The following is a 17,102-nucleotide window of genomic DNA, read 5'->3' on the forward strand; positions in this document are numbered from 1 at the left end:
CGTACCTGACCGTCACTACTTTTTGTCGTACAATTGCTGTCTTTCAATTAATGGTCAGAACACTGTTTGATTTGTTCTTTTGCTACTTTATTTAATCTGAATGTTTAGTGATAAGTCAGGAGATTGCAACAAACGAGGTTTGCGTTGGACATAACGATATATATCTGCATGTCTATGGCCAGCTTTACCTATAAAGGTGTTATGGATTCAGTGTGAAGTTGAAGGTTGTGAAACTGTAGTTTGCAACAGGTCTCATCACCAACAGCAACCAATCAGCAGGTAACAAACATAGAGACTTTTACCTACATGTGTGGAGAAAAAAAATAAGGCCCAAAGATGTCAGGTTGCACACTGATTTTATTATTTTCATTATTGCCATTGGTTAAGCATTTGCAGGAAATTAGCTGACCACAGTGGGGAAGATTTGTCTTGGACGACCAATCTCTGCATGTGTCAGTGCCCTCACTCAACTTGAGCTCTCTATAAGACAGACTGGGCTGTATTTATATATATAGGCACCCAAGGGCCTGTGCCTAGGTTAGCAGTTCTTGTCGGGTGATTGCCTTACAAGTTAAGAGGACCATTTACCACCACATCTTTGGGTTATTTACAGCAATCAAAACCCCCTCTCCATGTTAGAAACCAATTTAGCTTTTCTGTTGCAATGCACTAAGCAAGCATGTAAAGTCCTGCCTGAACACATTTAACTTCTTATTTTATCTAATGAGCAGAGGATGTTTTACCTCCTGCATTGGTCAGTATTTGTATGTAATTTGCACACTCTTCTGTTGTACAACACTGTGGATTATGGCACTATATAACTATGTGTTAATAATAACAGCTCACTAAGCCTCAACCCCTTGACTTGTAGAGCTTGCCAGTATTAACATAAGGATTTTTATTTACAAAAGCCATGAAAAATCAAAAAGACCAAATCAACAGCTCAATTCGAGACTTAACGATACCAGCCCTATCCACGGGATTCCCATACAAATGGGCTCCAAGATCATTTACATACTTAGGCCTTAAAATCACTAAGGACACTTCAAATTGGGCCGAGCTTAACTTGAAGAATGTAATATCAAAAATTAAAAAAGACCTGATCGCATGGAATGACAAACCTATTTTGTGGTTTGGGAGAATGAACGTAGTAAAAATGAACATTATGCCTAGAATTTTATACGTCTTTCAAACTCTCCCACTACAGATAGGGGAGATACAATTGAATCAAATACAAAAAATAATAACAAACTTCGTGTGGCAAGATTTATAAGGCAAGAATCAGTTACAGTACGCTGACCAAATCCAAGCGGCAAGGTGGAGTAGCCTGATTGCCGTTTGTATTATTACGCATCGGTCTTATTAAGAATTATAGATTGGTCCCATTACGCAAACACATTATGGGTAGAAATAGAACAACAATCTGTTTACACATATCTATTACATTTACCATGGATAGATCCCATATATAGAAGACTGAAACACACAGACCACCCTCTCTTATCTAATACAATGATGATATGGGACAAATGCCGTACATAATACTCCCTCACTATTTACCCATCGCTTTTGATGCCTCTGGTCAATAATCCTGCCTTCCCCCCAGGATTGTGACCCAATAACTTCCAAGATTGGTTAATAGAAGGAAACCTCCAATTTCTACATTTCATGGAGATTAAAACATTTATCCCCAAAGAAAAATTACAAAACTCGACACAATTCAAGGGAATAGACCACCTAAAGTATGCGCAAATTTCCCACTATTATCACAGCCTAGGAGGTGCACAAACATTAGGACGAGACCTTACCAAATTTGAAACAGCCTGCTCACTTCAAGACCCACCACGACATGTAATTTCTCTTTTATACAAAATGCTGCAACCACTAACCAAATGGGAATCAGTCTCATTTATAAATAGCAATTAAGAGTACAAGTGAAGCTCACCTAATCTCTTGGTCGGATTTTCCCACGGGATATCCTGTGCGTGATATCCCAATTTGGTCAATCTGTAGAAAAATGTGAAGATATGGGACAAATCTTAGGCAGCAACTGGACTGCAATAACTTCTTTATTGGGGATAGAGGTACACAACATGTTTCGGGCAGCACCCTTTATAAAGTGTGAATTTATAAATAGATGGTCCAGGGATTTAAATATCCAGTTGGGAGAGACACAGATTGAAAATATGCTATCCAAATTACTCAAATGCTCAAAATGTTGGCGAATACAAGGATTAAAGTACAAGATAGTTACCAGATGGTATTATACACCATCCAAACTACAATATACATATAAAAACTCAAATGGCATCTGTTGGCGTTGTTCCAGAGAAAAAGGAACCATGTACCATACTTTCTGGTCTTGCGATCTTCTAAGACCATTCTGCGAAGAGGTTTGCTCATTGACTAGTCAGATCCTTGGGGAGGCCATACCGGCAGACCCCTCTCAAGTCTTGTAGTTCCATAATACACAACCAGTGGCTTCTTTCAATTCTGGCCTAGAGCCACAATTGCTGAACGCAGCAAAACTCTTAATACTGTTACACTGGAAAACTACATATATTCCTACTATAAAAGACTGGCTCAATAAAATCTCAGAAATTTCCAGATTTGAAGAAATGTCGTCTTACAAAGTGGATCAGTTTGCTAAATTTTCTGCTGTCTGGACGAGATGGCTTATGTTTAAAGAAACAGTTGCGCACAAAGCTTATCAATAAGAGGAGCGTGTCATACATCACCCTGCTGCACCCCTCTTAGGGTAGGGACACACTGGGCGATTTGGGGAGATTTAGTCGGCTGGCGACTAATCGCCGCGACTTTTCTCCCCGAATGCTTCCCCTCGCTCTGCGCCTGGCTAAAATGAAAAATCGCCTGCGCTAATCACACGCGGCGATTCGTTTTCCGAAGTCGCCCGAAGTTGCCTCACGAGGAAACTTCGGGCGACTTCGGAAAACGAATCGCCGCGTGTGATTAGCGCAGGCGATTTTTCATTTTACCTAGGCGCAGAGCGAGGGGAAGCATTCGGGGAAGATTGGTCGTGGAAAGTCGCGGCGATTAGTCGCCAGGCGACTAAATCTCCCCAAATCGCCCAGTGTGTCCCAGCCCTAACCCCTCCTTACTTTCTTATCTTCTTCTTTACTTATCTTCTTACTAATATATCCACAATACACAAACCTCCTTTGATGAGAGTAACAACATCACTAGGGCATGTGGTTACTTTGTCATATTACCCCGATAGCTGACATGTTTTTGCTGGGAACAAATGTATCTGTGGATAATAACATATCTAGTGTGTAACAAAATTGTGAATGTAATAAGGCTTTGTATTGTTGGAAGTTCTTAAAGCTTTAAAAAAAAAAAATCAAAAAGAAAAAATGAAAGCTCACTCTCTAAGCGTATATTATATACGCCACCCTGACATTTTCATTTTTAGAATATTATGGCATATCATTTTAACTCAAGAGGCATTAAAGGACCAGTAAGATCAAAAAAAAATTAAAAAAAAATTCTTGGAAAAAATATTGTGTTGGAAATCTTTCATTAGAGCCACACCAATGATTCAATGGTGCATTTATTTCAGTAAGAGCTTAAAGGACCAGTAACATCAAATTTTTTTTAAAAAAAATTCATTAGTATACATGACAAAATAAACACCAAGACAAATAAAACTTTAAAATAGCTAAGCCTTTATTAAGAAATAACTTACCGAAACTCCACTTCCTGTCCTCTACAGAAAAGGTGACACGGCTGGATTTCTCCTCCTTGGCTCTGTCTTATGTTGTATTGACAGCATGTGAATCGGCTGATGCACCAGGGAGTGTGGTTTCCATGTGTGCGGATTGCTGGCTCATCGGCGCATCTGTAGAGTCCCTGCAGCGGGGGAGCTGTTCAGAGTGGAGCTGGGCCACATTGTGGATGGTTGCAGGCAGCAGGCCGATCAGAGACGAAGCGAGAGAAAGTGATCCTCCCAGGCTGGAAAGTAGCTTGCCTTTCCCCACTCACTTCTTTCTGACTTTGCGCACTCTCCTTAGCGCTCAACCTGCAGCTGCTGTAACTCTGGGATGTGACCCCGGGGCTTTGGCTGGGTCGGCAGCTGGAGAAGACTTGCGCCGGTGCAAGTAGCTGAGATACTGTAGGTTGTGCTGGGGGAATTCGGGTTGGTAAGAAGCGCTCTCTAGCACGGAAAGCAGAGCATGGCAAAAGTGGCTACGTGCCAGTGACTGGGAACTCCAATTGGCCTGCTGTCTGCAACTGCAAACATCCACGATGAGGCCCAGCTCCACTCTGAACAGCTCCCCGCCGCAGGGACTCTACAGACGCGCCGATGAGCCAGCAATCTGCACACATGGAAACCACACTCCCTGATGCATCAGCCGCTTCACATGCTGTCAATACAACATGAGACAGAGCCAAGGAGGAGAAATCCAGTGCCGCACAATGGATGGTTGCCGTGTCGCCTTTTCTGTAGAGGATAGGAAGTGGAGTTTCGGTAAGTTATTTCTTAATAAAGGCTTTGCTATTTTAAAGTTGTATTTGTCTTGGTGTTTATTTTTTCATGTATACTAACGAATTTTTTTTTAAAAAAATTTGATGTTACTGGTCCTTTAAGCTCTTACTGAAATAAATGCACAATTGAATCATTGGTGTGGCTCTAATGAAAGATTTCCAACACAATATTTTTTCCAAGTCTTTTCAGTGTCAAGAAAGGGAACAGTATGATATGTCCATATATGGGTTGCATTGATGATGGAAAAAATGGCAGTGTGTAAAATAATGAGATTTAATTTTTTTTAATAGGGGAGCCATCTCAATATGCCTCTGGGAGCACACAAAGCATTTGAAAGGTTTCCCAAAGCAGCTTGTGGACACAGCGAAATGTGCCAGAACATCTGCTTTGCACATGAATGAGCTGTTAGCTTTGATGTGAATTTGTAAAAAGAATATGATTGTGGTGTTCACAGTGATAGTGAGATCACACTTACCTGAAAAAAAAATTGTAAATATACATGCATCTTTGCTTCCAACAGACATCATAGCAACATTAACTAGTCTAATCTAGGGAGGCTTTTATTTTATTGAGGAAAATCCATGAAAGCTCCAGTCTTCTGCCTGTTTATAGTCAGGCAGCCATGAAAGAAAGAAATAGTTCCTCACCAGAACATACAGACATTTTTTGTGGTAAGGATACAATTAGCCTACTTCTCTTTCATGGGAAGACCTCATTCCCGATATAGTCTTATAGAGATTAAAGTAAGGACTTAGGCTGAGGGCACTCAGAGTTTTGGCTCCATATTGCTGTGTGCTGTGCTCCAGCTCTGTTGAGCTGCACTGAAAATTGCAGCCTCCACTTGCATGCAGGCAGTGGCACATGTAGCAGAGCAGAGGTCAAAAATGCCTGATTTTGTGTTTTTAGGCTAATCTTCTACACACAAGCGGAAGCTGTGCAGATCAGAGGAGCTGGGGCAGGGAGTGGATCCATACGTCTCAGCCTGCAAAAAAATGCAGGCTGAGAGTAGGGTTGCCAACTGGCCGGTAAAAATGATGCTTGATGCCAATGTTGTTAATAGGAAAAAAGTCAAGAATATAGTAAGGCCGGTATTTTTTTCCAGAAAAGGTAGCAATCCTAGCTGAGAGCAGTAGAGCCAATGCTTTGTGTGCCCTCAGCCTTTATGGTTAAGTTTTCTAAACTCTAGAACACTGTATATACATGATTAGCAGTTTATAGTCAGTGGGGGTTGCTCACAGCCTGAGCTGCCTCTCCAAGAACTGTTGCTTCTGTTCATGGACATTTCACAAAAAACTGGGAGAATTGCCTTTTATCTTAGGCCAAGGTCATACTAGGCTGTGGATAAACGCAGAACGACAATCAGACGGTACACACAAATTGGTGCTCTTTTGTGCCTGTACCCATTACTACTGTGTCGGCCCTGGAGCAGGTACACAGAAAGGATTTTGATGCCAAAATGCATACTCGTGTTCTAGCTTTAGGCATATTGCCTGGATTTTAGTCCATATAAGAATGCATTATAAACCTTTGCCACTGGAGAATACCTTTTACATGGTGTTAGTCTCTAATACTTATAATTGGAAATTGAGTATTTTCCATAGAAATGAAAGGAGAGTGGCGGAATTTCACTCTAGAGGAGTGTGGCAATCTCTAACTTCACTCTTTGATAAATATACCCCCATGTGTTTGCAGGTGCAGCTACATAACACATGATGGAGCAGAGGTGAGTGGTCAGCTGTTTCTCATACTGCTGTATCCACAGGCCCGAGAAACAGGCATGTCTGGCTTTACACTAAGGGCGAAGATAGACTAGTCACCCTGCAACAAATGCTTCCCCAGACGTTAACGTGTGAATCACTACCGGGGAAATATATGCGATATGAAATCGCCCGAAGTAACTACAGGTATGGGATCAGTTATTCGGAAACCCGTTATACAGAAAGCTCCGGAAAGGCCGTCTCCCATAGACTCAATTTTATCCAAAAAATCCAAATTTTGCAAAATGATTTCCCTTTTGTCTGTAATAATAAAACAGTACTTGTACTTAATCCAAACTAAGATTTAATTAATCCTTACTGGAAGCAGAACCAGCTGTTTGGGTTTATTTAATCTTTACATGATTTTCTAGTAGATAAAACCTGCCGACAGACTGAGTTGGCAGCTTATTGGTCCGTGTGTGGAGCCAGCCGACGGGCATCCCCGATCGATATCTCCCTGTGTAGGGCCACCTATAAGGTATGAAAATCCAACTTCGGAAAACAAAACGCTCCAGTCCGATTTACATTCTAGCCGGCGAGAAGGCAGTTTGGAGAGATTAGCCGCCCCAAGAAGAAGAAGCGATTTGTCGCTGGGAGACTAATCTCCCGATATATCAGCATGTGTCTCTGCCCTAAAGGTGACTGAGCAATTGTGCAGTTGGGATAATTAATTCTTCTGGGAGCTGACAACGTAAGCAATAGCAGGACAGGCTGGGATAAAATTGGCTCATTTTTTAGATTTGGGGTATAGTCATTATCATGTTTTAGTGTGCAAGCACATATGTATAACATTTATATGTATAACGCTGCTTGTATCATATCGTGATAGAGCTGCAATGTAATAGGCAAGCCTTTGATAAAGCTTGTAGTTTAACAAGCGAAACGCGCGTCAGGCGCATCTATTTTTAAAACTGTTAGGCAGGGACGATTATAAGCTGGGACGGGCGGCTTTGTGGAAGGGAGGAAGGGCGGAAGGGTTGGAGAAGGGCACTTTAAGTTCGCCGATACTCACTTAAAAGGCACTCTGCCTATCGGCTACCCGCGTCCTAACTGTGGACTGATCTTAAAGGAAGGGTGGTGTGGGAGGGTACGAGGGGTGCTCTCGTTTGCGGAGGTTTGCTTCTGCCTCCTATTGTTTCACCACCTCCTCTCTGATACAAGGGACTGGACGCTAGTACCCTCACAGTTGACACGGGGACTCGCAGGTTGAAGCTGCCATATACGGCACTTGAGTCTATAGAGTACACACTGCGGTTACTTTTTATGTGCCAATATAACTCCAAACGCCATCCATTAATTCCCTCATGTGCACAGAGGCACGCCAGCACGGCAGCAGTCGAGATTGATGGTGGGCAACAGTTGCTAGTGCAGCATAAACCCACATCACAATCTCGATTTCTTATATCGTACATTAGCTAATGACTTCGTGTCTATACAGCTACCCTACCTAACCTTGCTTTTAATTTCTTACTATTATTTCTTCTCGTGTTAATTTGGATATATTTAATAAAAGTTAAGTTTTACCTTATATGGTTGGGAACTCAGACTAATTAATGGGATGGTGCAATGATATGGGACACACTTTTCCTTTCTGTACTTCAATTCTAATAGGCAAAATATAGCAGAGCAAGATGGATGGGGTGATGCTCAACAACCTCAAAAGGGCTTTATCTGATACCTAAAAATGTCTCTATTTCTGTACTGCCATTCATTCTAAATATTTGTAACCTGTATTAATGCTGGGCATGCTGTGGCATCTGAAGAGCTTACATATGTATATGGTTTCCTCTGCCTTGGTTCTACACATACTGTGTTTGCTATGATGTCACTGGATGTTTTAGGGTTTAAATGGGGGGGGGGCATCCAGAGGGGTGCCCCACTCAGTTTTCTCTTCAAGTAGGACAAGAGTATGTAACCCAGGTCCCTATTATGGTGCCCGATCAGTGCAGATTCTGTTCTATTGAGTCTTCTCTCTTGGGACTGACTCACAGCCTTATCACATGATGCTGTGTGTGAACCTGCTTGCTTGTTTGTGTGTATTTAAGTGGGCAGTGGGGGAGGTTGGGTACTGTGGCTGCTACAACAAGGGAACCAAATCACTATATGAGCTAGAAAAAGTCTCTCCAGTGATTGACAGTTGTTTTCCTGGTTGTTAGCTAAAATATCCCAAAAGTCTCTCAATATAGATCATTTATTTATATATATAAACATATACTAGTGGCTGACTAGACTTCTACGTACACTCTTTCATAGAGACCAAAAGCTGCAGAAGCTCATTTCATTGGAGAGAGCCGGTAGGAATAGCCACATAAATCAAATAAGGATTAATTATATCTTAGTTTGTATCAAGTACAAGGTCCTGTTTTATTATTACAGAGAAAAAAATTTGGATAAAATGGAGTATATGAGAGATGGTCTTTTTGTAATTTGGAGCTTTCTGGATACCGGGTTTCCAGATAATGGATTCCATATTTGTAAAAGGTACTGTTTTATAATTACAGAGAAAAAGGAAGTCATTTAAAAAAATTTAATTATTTGGATAAATAAGTCCCAGAAAATGTGTAAAAAGGTTCCTATATGAGCAGAGCATCTTCAGCAAGAATGACTAACATATAAACGGTATCTGGTGTAATTGTCTGGAGTGTGATACCATCCCATGTTTTATTAACTGTATCCCAGACGTATGAATCATCTAAGGCTGATCCTTATAAATCAAGCACCTAAGCGTTCAGTACCCAAGGGAGATGGGGGATATGGGCGTGGGTATTTTATTGTTCATAATCTACCTTTTGTTTGTCTTGTCTGTTATGAGACCAATCTATAATTCTATTTAAAACAGCTGCTTGGTAGCATTTCATGGCATTCGTATGACCAAAACCTAAGGAAAGTTTTTTGCATATAGTAGTCTGAGAGATGTGGATGGGACCTTTTTTTTGCTAATGTAAAGGCCTTCTAGCTGTAATGTGTACTTAGGTGGAACAGTTGGGTACAGTTGGACTAAATGTAAATGTATTTATTCTACTTTCTTTGGATCCCAGCCGCTTCCACCTGGAATCCACTTTCTTCTGATTTGGGAGCTACCTCTAATTGTGCTGGGAACTTTATTGCGTACAGCTGAGCTGAAAACTACAGTATGTAACGAGATTCAATCTGCTTTCTTTATGTCTGTGAACAGGGTTGGATTGGTCCAGCAGGACACTGGGAAAAACCTGGTGGGCGCCGGTGGCCCAGTCCTGCTCCTTACCTGAGACTAATGTCTCTCCTCCCTGGCCCCTCTGATTGTAGCTGCAAAGGAAAAAGTAAAGGTGCCTGGGGGGGGCTGGCACATGAAGGTCTTAAATGAATGGGGTGAGGGGCCCTGAGATAGCAGCCACGGTGGGCCCCAAACCCCCCAGTCCAACACTGTGAATTATAGGCACTATATACTTGTAATTAAATGCTTACAATTTTATAAGATATATGTAATATAATATCACATGGCCACCATTACTGTGCAGCCCCTCGATATTCACTATGCGGCTGCTACTGCAGATAAAAGGAATGTGCTCCCACATCCATGGATGTCTAAAGAAAACATTTCTTTTGGAATGTGAGAGGGGGGTTCACAGGGCTAACTAGTCCATGTGTGTGAGGGAATCTGAGTGGAAACCAAGTAGGGTTGGCACCAATCTGGTTTTGCCCATTTTTTGGAAGGTCTGTATGGATCAAAACTGTCTGTTTGGTTTCCAAATGAGTAAAACCAGATAGGCCTCTTCTACATTGACATGGCTATCAGCCAATCGCAACGTCATAATCCTACCCACTGATGTCACAGCCCTGACCCCCATGTCACACACACACCCTGTGAAATCACCACCTGCTCCCTCTGCTCAGAGTTTCTAAAGCTGAAAGATGGTAACCCTAAAGCCAAGGAACCTATAAGAAAGCCAAGTGGTCTGAGAGGGGCCCTTCAGAGTAAGAACCTAGGATAAACCAAGAACTGCAAAACCCGAGAGAGTGCGAGTTATATAAACTTGTAAGAGGAGGTAGGAGGAGGTAGGTTTCTAGTAGGGACTTTGGCAATAGGCCCTCACCCCATAATAGACAGGGAAGTCATTTGTGTATTAGGTAGAGCCAGAAAGATTTAGGGTTTTATTTTTTGTATTTTGTTTTATTTTTCATCTTGGGTAAACCCTTAGGTTTAAGGGCATTGTCTGTGCCTCTGTTTTGGTGTCTGGAACTATATGATATGTATACTATCGCTACAAAGGGTATGCACTTATAGATAATGCAGGCTCAGACAGCAGCTATAATCTGCCAAAAGGTATACATACTACAAAGAACTTGGAAAATAATAGATGTAAGGTTGCCATCTGAACAGGCTGACACTCAGGGGCGATCCTGGCCCCTCGGCCGCCTGCAGTTGCTGCTGCCCCCCCCCCAGAAATTCACTCTTAAAGTACCAGGAGCAGCATTTTTGCTGCCCCTGGTACCTAGTGGGGCGCTGCTGCCTGAGGCGACAGCCTCAACTCGCCTCATTGGCGAAGCACCCCTGCTGACACTATATACTATATACTGATGTGGTGTGGCATGGAGGGTGCATCTCTGCAACCAGTTTAAAGTGAACAGAAATGAGTAAGAATTAAATATACTGATACAGTTCAGAGTGTCTTAGAGAATGCAGTAGTATCTGAGGAACAATGAAGGTTGTTTTACAATTAAAGGGTTATGTTAGCAATGCTGAAAATAACAAGGAAAGGTCATAACAGCAAAATAGACTGTCCCTTTGTGAAAGAGCCGGAAAGGTTTCAATACGATAAAACTAGACCAAAGAGGCACAACACCTGTGAACCATAAGGTAGGAGACATTTTATTAAAGGGATCTGGACATCCACTGGTCACCATTAATAAGTGATCAACCCAGGTATACAAGGATAGGATGGTAGGCTTATAGGGTTTTACAATCTTTGAGTAAAAATGTCCTTGCAATCTGGAACTGTCAGTCAAGAACTCTGGATCTTGCTGCTGTTCTAGGATGTCCACCTAGAGGCCATGTAGGCTCAGCTTTAGTAATAATTATGATAGCCCTCACCTTAGAATACATCATCTCCCTCAGTATCCATCTGTAACTATGATAAGACCCAGGGCTGCCCACATGAGTTAGCAGGGCCTTGTTTCTTTTCTGTTTTCTTTATTGTTTTGCCTGGTATTGAACCTCTGGCCTTTATTTTAACTTTGGGCTTTGCCAGATGCCAGCCCCGAATTGTAGCCTTTTAACTAGACTTGCCATTGCCTGCTGCCTACTTTACTATGAACAGTAACTAGACTTTACTACAACAACAGGTTCCTTGTGACACCATACTGTACTTGTAGTGTTTCCTGAAGAAAGGGATTGCTGTTTCCCCTTTATTATTATTACTTATCAGCTTTATTAAAAAACATGTTTCACAGCACTTTACAGAAATTATACATCATTTACATTGGTCCCTATCTAGGGTTGCCACCTGGCCGGTAAAGATGATGGCTGATCCCAATGTTATTAATAGGGAAAAAAGATAAATATATATAGGAAGGTTGGTATTTTTTTCCAGAAAAGGTGGCAACCTTGTCCCAGTGGAGCACACAATCTAAGGTCAGTATCAGACACTATGTTCAGTTTTACCAAGATGCAATTAAAAGGTCTGTATGTTTCTGGAGTGTGGCAGGAAACCCAAGTACAGGTATGGGATCCGTTACCAAAAAACCCGTTATCCAGAAAGCTGTGAATTATGGGAGAGACATCTCCCATAGACATTTTAATCGAAATTCCGATTATTAAAAGAATATTTCCTTTGGAAGCAAGACAATCCTATTTTGTTTAATTCCTGTTTAAATCATTTTTTAGTAGACTTAAGATATGGTCATCCAAATTACAAAAAATACCTCTTATCTAGAAAACCTAAGGTCCTGAGCATTCTGAATAACAGGTCTTATACCTGTACACCTCTATGAAATGCTAACAACCCCTACACCTTGTAGGAACACACTTGGTCAATATTTTCAGCACAAATGGTGGATATGTATTACATTTTAACAGTACTACACTAAAGTCTTGTTGTTTTTGTCTTTGATTTACATCCTGAGGTGCTTGATTTTTGCAAATTGTAACAGGAATCCAACATTGATTTTTGATGGTGTAATTTATTTTTGTAAATTCTCTCTTTATTAAGATTTTAAAGGGATACAGAAGAGAGAGGGGGGTAGAACTGTCTAGGAAAACAGTTCAACAAGTATATAACTGAAAGGGGGAGGGATATAGTGGAAAGTTGTATACCTTGGCCAAATTAACGGTTCTTGAAAGGTGAAAGAAACATTTTGAACTGACAAAATATCAATCTCTTCCTATGTGACGGTTAGTGATGTGGTGCCAGTGTCAGGTGGTACCACAATGTATTTACTACTGGTGAATTAATTTCCAGGGACCTCAGTTCCTATTTTTATTCTGTTAGCCTTGTGAAATTATCGTAAGACCACCATTGTTATAAATTATTACAAGTTATAAGTAACTTGCACCATATAAACAAATTATGATGATATATGTTGTGCATGTGTACATTTCAATTTGAATATAGGGTTTTTTTTCATAATATTTAATAGTACCCATCTGTTGCCCTTTCACTTTTCTTTTCATTCTTTGCTTTTCAGGCTTATACTTGGCCCATAGAATATGCAGGTTACAATCTGACTACAACAACAAAATACCATACAAAATACCTGTGGCCTTCCAGTCTTAGAGACTTCACCACAACATTATTTATATATAGTGGTGTGTGGTAGAGTGAATCATTTATGTACATACAGAATGCATCTGGGACTAGTAAACAACATGTTTGTGGCTTCGGTTCTTTGCCTGCTGTCTCATTGCCCTAGTCACAGAGAGAGGCCTCCAGGCAGTAAGTCTAACCCAGTTTTTGACTCATTGATTCAGCATGGAAGGATGATGTTGGGAATACCATGTGGCTTCCATATGGCTTCCATAAGCCCTTCCTGACCTTACTAGACACAGACAATAGGCTGGAAGAAGTAAGAGACAGAACCATAATTATGGGATTACTAATTAATTTACTGAGTGATCTACTCATTGCCATGAACCCAGTTAACTAGACAATTATTACTAAATGTACAAATGTACAAAGACTGCATTACATGGCTCATTTACATTTCTGCATTGTCTATTAAAACTACAATATTTATATACAGTATATTTTAGCTGCACAGCAAGCCTGTGTTGCATGCATGTACAAATCTTACAGAATTATTGTGATAAGGAAGCAGGATAAAAGTAGCTTTCATCGATAGTCCCCTTATATAGATATGTTATTTTTCTATTTCAATGGAAGTGTGCAGCACACATAAAAAAAGAAAGAAATAGATATGTGTTGTTTAAGGGAATTATCATGTTGATTTTTTTTAACCACATCAATGTTTATATCTAATTAAAACTATTTGAATACAATATACTCACAGTTTAATATCTGTGTGTATTTATTGTCTGTACATGTATTACACATCAGATGTGTAGTTACCTAAACAGCTTCAAAGTCAGCCAGGCTGTTTGAGTCAGCTCTAACTGATAGCAATCTCCCCTCAGCACAGCAATAGACCTAACCCTGTAAGTGTTGAGTACAAGCAGTAACCCTTGTATCTATCTTCCCTGCAGGCTTACTGGTACTTACACGGTTAAACAGTCATGTGTGCTTTTACATGTGTCTATACACACACTTTATAGTGTGCCATTTGTTACATGTTTAACATTCTTATTTGGGATAAGATATATGGTAAATAAAATTTTAATAGTGATTCTATGAAGGTCTCCATCCATACAGGACAGGATACGCAACATCAATAATGATTAAATAAAAAGCAACTAGACTTGCTGTCCAATCTTTCAAACATGTCTCCACACATCAAAGTGGCTTCTTCAGTTTAGCTGAGAGGTAGACATTCCCTTAAGTTAATACAATTACTATTACCCATTCACAATGAGTTTATGGATCTTTTTGAGGAAGGAGTTAGAGGAAACTCATTGTGGTGCAAATGTTCAAATGATCACTGCTATCCAATGAATCTTTTATTAACATTTCTACCACAATGAGTTTCAGATGACACCTGCCTGAAAATGTTCCATGAAACCACTGTGATTGGTGATATACCGTATTTTTAATCATCACTCGCACCTTGTTGGCAATTATATGTGCTAGCAAAGGTTGTGTCCCTTGGGCAATAACATATTTTGTTTGTTTGTATGTCAGTAGAGGTCCCCCTCACTTACCTAATGCACTCAGAGGCTGGCAGCATCTTTAGTTTAGAGAAAGTGAGTTGAAACACATCCATAACAATATCGCTGGTGCATGGCCAAAAGTATATATTCTCACCAATTCAAACATGGGGTCTGAGTGCACATGCCCCAGACCTAGAGCTCCAGGTAGAGGTATTTAACCATAGAAGAAACGGCAGGTACCCCAGTCTAACACTGTTGCTGGGAGAGGGCCATTAGGATACAATCATTGCTAATTTGTAACTCAGACTATATACAAGATATATGGGAAGTTCCAATTTTGTTATTATCATTAGGGATACACCAAATCCTGCTTTTGCAACTTGGTTGATTCTGAAACTGGACCCATAAAACCACGCAACTTTAGCTCATGTGATAAAAAAGGTGGAAAATGTTTGTTTCCCTTTGCTTTGCATATCCAAGTTAGGGTTCAGTTCAAGCTTCACTGAATCCTTCCTGAAAGATTCAGGGTTCTGCCAAATCCTGACAATAGGGATTTGGTTAATTATTGGTTAATTAAGTGTTATGTTATATATGTTATTAAGTGTTATATGGATTGGTGGGTTTGAGGTATATTTCCTGTATACCAACCCTTTCTGTTTAAGGGTTGCCTTAGTGCATGAAATGCGTACAGCTTTGTGTTTGTCCACTCTTTGCCTAAAATAACATCTGGACTTCTTTCACTTACTTGTCATTTCTTCTAAAAAGATCATTATCTTATAATTACAATTGTGTTTTCTGATAAAACTGAGCATAGAGTGAATGTAGCAGGGAATTTAAGATTCCGGAATATGCTGGCACTATGTAAGGAATAATTAGGCATCCACCAAATTCCTATTTTTAGAAGCCTGCAACTTTCAGGAAGGATTTGTTGAATCCTGAACCAAATCCCAAAGTCACGTGGTTTGAAGGTGCGGTTTCAGATTCCTGCTGAAAAAGGCCCAGATTCAGCCGAATCCCAAACCCAGGATTTGATGCTTCCCTAAAAATAACAACTTTCCATATATCTTGTATATAGCCTGAGTTACAAATTAGCAGTGGTCGTATCTTAATGGCCCTCTCCCAGCAACAGTGTCAGACTGGAGTACCTGAGGCCTCAATTTAGACAGAGGCAAGAACTTCAAAGGAAGATAAAACAAAGCTTTATTCCACATGGTTAAAAGTAACAAAGCCTAGCTGAGGTGGTTCCTTTGGAGCAGGCCGGGACTGGTAATCTGTGAGTTTTGGCAAATGCCAGAGTGGCTGCTGTAAGTAGGGTTGCCACCTGGCCGGTATTTTACCGTCCTGGCCAGTAAAAATTATGGCTGATCCCAATGTTATTAATAGGGAAAAAAGATAAATATATAGGAAGGCCGGTATTTGTTTCCAGAAAAGGTGGCAACCCTAGCTGTAAGATGCCATAAACAGTCACTGTGGAGTGGACTGGTGGGGGACTGGTTGGGCCTCTGTGTATTTGAAATGCCAGGGCCTATTTTGAGTCACAGTCCAGACCTGCTTTGTGTCTAAATTGAAGTTTTCTCCCATCTTTAAGCTATGGGTCCGGGGCAATTCACCCGGCCACTGACTCGTCTTGGCGAGCAACTTCTTTACCCTGTATTTTCTACTATGAAGTGACTGCACTGTCGATTTCACTGGCTGACAGCTTGGGGTTCGTTTTTTTAGTTACTGTTTAGGCTGAGCAGTATTATTTATTGTTCTTACTTGGGGTACCTGAGGCCCACTAGACACTTGACCCTAGGGGTTGTTCAGCTCAGTTTCCACACTAACCCCACTTTCCCCCAGCCACCACCAAAACCTCCTCCAAGCAACCACTGCCACAACCTGGTGACAAAAATGTGGCAGCGGGGCCCACTGGGAATTCTTCTGGTGGGTGGTGTGTCCCTGTCCAGCAGCATAGTAGGATGTGGGTAGCATATCACAGCTTTGCCCTCACACAGGAAAATATGAACTGCAGGCCCTTGTCAGTTTAGCCTAATTCTCAACTTCTCACCCACTAGACCCCCTGCAAAAAATCCTTGGGGGCGCAGCTTGCACCCTTGTTTGTTTGCTGTGGCTGCGGAATTTAAAGTGACGAAGAGGCAAGGAAAGGGGGACCATAAAGCAGGCCTGAAGATGATTCAATTCCCCCCATGCCCCCCCCTGCGATTGCGTGGTCTGCAGTATGATAATTACTGCAGACCACATGGACGTTAGTATCCTGCACTAAAAAGTGCAACATAGCCTGAGAAAGTAGCCAACTGGGAGTGGTTGGCTAGTGCTAAGAAGGATATGGAGGACACTTCAGTAAAGCAGTTCAACTATGCTGTAAATCGTTCACTCAAATTTGTGTCATATTTGAAGTCCCATTGCCCCTCAATACTGATTCAGCTGTGTTATTATTCAGCAGGCCACACACAGGCCAAAGTGCAGGATATCTGCCTGAAGGAACATTCCACAAATACTAATGCAATGTAGTCACATGTGAGGATGTTACAATTGCACTGATGAGATGTATTTGCCCATGGCATGGGTGCTGGGAGTGTGCGCCCTTGCAGTGCTCGTT

This window comes from Xenopus laevis, chromosome 1L (assembly GCF_017654675.1).
Source record: "Xenopus laevis strain J_2021 chromosome 1L, Xenopus_laevis_v10.1, whole genome shotgun sequence".
NCBI lineage: Eukaryota > Metazoa > Chordata > Amphibia > Anura > Pipidae > Xenopus > Xenopus laevis.